Genomic DNA, 5,039 nt, shown 5'->3' on the forward strand with positions numbered 1-5,039 from the left:
GGATTTAAGCCTAAGAATCCCAAAAACTTCCGAATTCAATCAAAAAGTCTATCAAACCTCGTCCGAATGGCCTAAATTTTTACACACACGTCACAAATGACACAACGTACCTACTCCAACTTCCGTAATTCCATTACGACCCCTATATCAAAATCTCCCCTATCAGCCGAAAAACGCTAAAATTCCAATTTCGCTAATTCAAGCCTAAATCTACTCCGCACCTCCAAAACACATTCCAATCACGCTCCTAAGTCCCAAATCACCTCCCGAAGCTATCCAAACCATTGGAATTCACATTCTATCCCTTTTTCACATAAGTCAATATCCGGTTGACTTTTCCAACCTAAGCTTACTCAAAAGAGACTAAGTGTCTCATTCCTTTCCAAAACCTCTCCGAACCCGAATCAACCGACCCGATATCACATAATACAGCTAAACAAGATAATAAGAAGCAGAAATGGGGGAAACAGAGCGATAACTCATGAAACGACCTACCAGGTCGTTACAAGGATATTCGGAGGCCGACTCGCGAGGCAAAGGCATTTTGAAGTAGCGTTTTGCTCAGATTGAGGTAAGTAATAGTTTTAAATCTGGTCCTAAGGGTTTGAAATCCTGAATGTTGTGTTATGTGATTATTTTGGAGGTGACGCATATGCTAGGTGAGGGGCGTGTGGGCTTGCACCGTAAAAATTGTGATTTGGTCCATCCCGTGAAACTATAAAGTGAATAACTTGTTCTTAGCTATATGTTTCTCCCAGTGTAATAGAAATTAGACTGAATCCATGTTAGAAATCATGCTTAGGCTATATGATGTCACTGTTGGACCCGCAGAGGTCGTGTACTTGTTAAATTAGCTATTATTTGTTGTCTTGTAATCAATCATGAGTTTATTTGCATATCATATCTTCGTCTCTTTATGTTCCTTGCTGATATATGTTATGATCTCTGTTTGGGCTGATTCATATGATTTCTGAGAGCCCGAGGGACTAGAGAGGTTGGTGACTGAGATAGGGCCTGAGTAACGAGCCTTAGGACTGCATATATATATATATGGATCAGGTTGCACGCCACAACGAGCCTTAGGTCTCTCTCTCTCTCTCTCTCTCTCTCTCTCTCTATATATATATATATATATATATATATATATATATATATATATATATATATATATATATATATATATATATATATATATATATATATATATATGGACCGGGTTGTACGCCGCGACAAGCCTTATGGCTACTTATATATTATGGATTGGGCTGCATGCCGCAACGATATAACGCTTGGGCTGAAGGAGCCCCTCCAGAGTCTGTACACTCCCAGTGAGCGCAGGTACCTATTGAGTGTGAGTGTTGAGGGCCGAGAGCCGAGTGATTTCGTTGTTGAGAAGAGTTAAGTGACAGTTGCCCTGAGAGGCCGTACTTGCTTTCATTTGTTGTTGCAATTAGTGCTATCTGTCATTGTTTTGAAATTTTGGAAGATTTATATCCGGTCTTACTTGAACTTGAAACTGTATAAAACTGATTTGACTTAAATAATCGGATTTGAAAGCATATCTACTTCTTGCTGAGATTACTGAAAATGAACTATAACTGTGTATCTCGTCACTACCTTTCAGTTCCTTATTTATTATTGTTACTTACTGAGTCGGTTGTACTCACACTACAGCCTGCACTTCATGTGCAGATCCAGGTGTTTTCGGATACGATGCGCATGATCTCGTGCTCGGTTGATTGTCGGAGAATTTTGAGGTAGTTGCTCCGCGTTCGCAGTCCTTGTTTCTCCCTCCTTGACTTCTCCTCTATTTGTATTTGATACAGACTCTTGTAGACACTATTTCTTAGATTGGTTGTTTAGTTTGCTCATGACTTAGTGACACCCCGATGTCGGGCTATTTTTCGCACGTATGCTTTGGGTTTACCTCGTTTTCATGAAAGACTCCGGTTATTTTAAATCTTAAGTCATTTTTGTTAAATGCTGAAAGTATTTTGAAAATGTCGGCTTGCCTAGTACCACGATACGCATCATTACGACGAGTTAGATTTTGGGTCATGACATCTCTTGTAGAAACTTAGGGTGTGTTTCGTATGAAGAGAAATTAATTTTTCACGAAGAATATTTTTCGTAAAAAATAAGTGGTTTGTTACTTATTTTCTATTAAGCAAGTAAAATATAATTTCCAAAAGAATTATAATACATGCAAACACGATGTGGGGTAGGGGTGGGGACGAAGATTGAAGGATCCGCGGTGGGAGGTGTTGGATGTGGTGCGGCGGAGATGGTTGGATTGGGGGGCATGCGGGAAGGTGTAGCAGGGGTTGGCCGCGGTGTCGAGAGAGGGTGGCCAAGTAGGGCCGGGTGCAGGTGTGGTTGTAGAGGTGAGAGTGTTGAAACTATCAATTGAGGGGTTCCGGAAAAAAAAAATCTCCTTTTGCTAAAGAAGTCATTTTTCTAAAACTAAAGAAAATTATTTATAGTAAAATATTTTTCAAAGCATTTAAGTCAATCAAACATGAAAAAATCAGAAAATATTTTTCGATATTCCTCCGTACCGAACACACCCATAGTCACAATTGTGAAAAAGTTGAGGCTTAGTAAAGCTTAATTACTAATTAGTTTGTTAATTGTTAGCCTAGTTGATACATGGTCATGTTAATCAGTTTCTTTAATTAGTTGCAGTATCAAATAACACTATACCGCTATACCTTCCGTTTTTTTTCCTATTTATTAAATGGTAAGTTTCTCCATAATTGTGATTTGCTCTTGGATCAACTTGATAATTACTCATTACACTAGGTAGCTAGCTAGGTAGCCTTGGTCTAAAACACTAATTAATTATATGGAATAACGATATCTTATTTTTAAAATGTTGGATTTGCTCGTTCCTATACATGAAAAGGATATGTTTGTCCACTGATTTCATTCGATATTTGTTTATGTATATATATATCTTGAAGATTCTTATATTAAGCCTGTCGAATATTACACCCAATTATATTAATTTATTATGATTATTTTATTTAATAATTTAAAATTACATATTAATTTAGACCGTTTTGCTAAGTAATTCCTCTATTTTCATACAGTAATTCTTCTTCGTCTTTTTCTTTGTTATATCCGGTACATAGAGGCGTATCTAGGGATGAATTTTTTAGATTCACTGAAACTATTGTTTTCACTTCTGAACTATGAATATGCAAAACAAAATTAAAACATATACATATAATAAGATTAATGCGACAGTAAAATTGTCTTATTGTGACCTATAAGTTATGATTTCGAGCCGTGAAATTAGTCATTATAATGCTTGCATTAGGATAAATTGTCTACATTACACCCCGTTGAAGTGTGACCCTTCTCTAAATTCTGCGCGAACCCGAAATACATTGTGCACCGAACTACCTTTATAATAAGATTGCACTTACTGAATTTTAAATTTTAATGTTAAATTCGCCTATATCAAATAAGAATAGGCAGATTAATTTCTCTCTTTTCTTTGGTACTTTGACTGGTTAACTGCTACATTTTTTGTTCCCACGTTGTGTCATTTCCACTTATCTTTCCTTTGTCACTGCACAAGTAGACTAATCTTTAGTATCTTGATTTGTTAGAAAGGAAAGTACAATGTATCTGAGTAAATGCTAGTGAAGAAATAAGAAGAAGACTTGACATTTGATAATAACTCACATGACTACGTGAAAATAACTAGTTGTACAGCAAAAAATAGTGATGACACCACCTTTGATAAATAGTTGATGAGACTGTTTTCAAGAATATAGTTCAATCAAATGTTGCCACACATTTTCAATGATGAAAGTCATAAGAAAAATGTCTAATCAAAATATATGTCTATTTTGACGGACATCATCTAATAACAGTAATATTTTATTTCTTCTAAAGAATTTTACTTCGTTAAGCAACAGATATCCAGTCAATATATGAGTCAAAGATCTTTGGAGTATTACAAAAGCCCAAGGTGGACTCCAACCGAGCTAGACAGATTAAGGGTAAGCTAAGATAAAAAAAAAAAAAAAAGTACTCGCTTTATTGTATTAGTGGAAAATAAACTTTTCACGTGGATTTATATCATAATAACAAGTGTTATAGGAGTTATTACGACAAAGAAGAATAACGTGCTTAGAAGGTGTAGACAACACCTTTGGGGTTGTTCGCATATATACTGTGTCTATTAGCTTCGGGTTGAACATAAGATAATAACCCCGGGATTGATAATAAAAGTCATTAATAGCCGCAAATATAAAAATGTTCTGTCGATTCCTGATTACACACGATTTGCTACCATTATCTCAACCGTTACAATCAATTACGTAATAGGCAATTAATACAACAAAAGATAGTAACAGGGCATGCGCTAAACAAGGCAAACAATTACGAGTAATAGTAATATTTAAACCTCCCTTCCATAAATTGTATCCCCATCGAAAGTTTCACCAAGTCACATTGTCAATCATAGAAGTCTCTTATAATTAGTAGATTATCTCTTTCTTTCCGGAAAAAAGTTCCAATCATCAACAAGATTTCTATTCATTTATTCTCTCAGTTTATTTCTTTATTGTTATTATTCCTTTTTCTATTCCAACACTCTCAAATGTCACATATATTATACACACACAATGCTATAAAAAGACAACCAATTAAGCATATTTCTTGAGTCAGAATTTGGAGTTTATTCCAACCCTGAGAGGATACGATTCTACTGTTTTTACTATTTAATTTATCTTAACTTCAAGCAATTATGGATTTCCTAACATATTATATTTAAATGCCATGTATTAAAAAAGGGCCACCTATATTAATAGCAAAATGACAAAATCTTATCAAAAAGTGAATTTTGAAAAACCATACAATCCAACCAGTAGTATAGTTGCAGTGAAGAATCTTGAGAACTAAAAAAAATGAGCTAATTCTTGATCACGTTTCTACTTATAAAAATGAAGATCAATGAGAAGACTGTATATATCCACTAACTTTAGCTTATTATATACCTTTAAAGAGACAAATTAAAGCTGGCT

This window comes from Nicotiana tabacum, chromosome 11 (genome assembly GCF_000715075.1).
Source record: "Nicotiana tabacum cultivar K326 chromosome 11, ASM71507v2, whole genome shotgun sequence".
Taxonomy (NCBI): Eukaryota; Viridiplantae; Streptophyta; class Magnoliopsida; order Solanales; family Solanaceae; genus Nicotiana; species Nicotiana tabacum.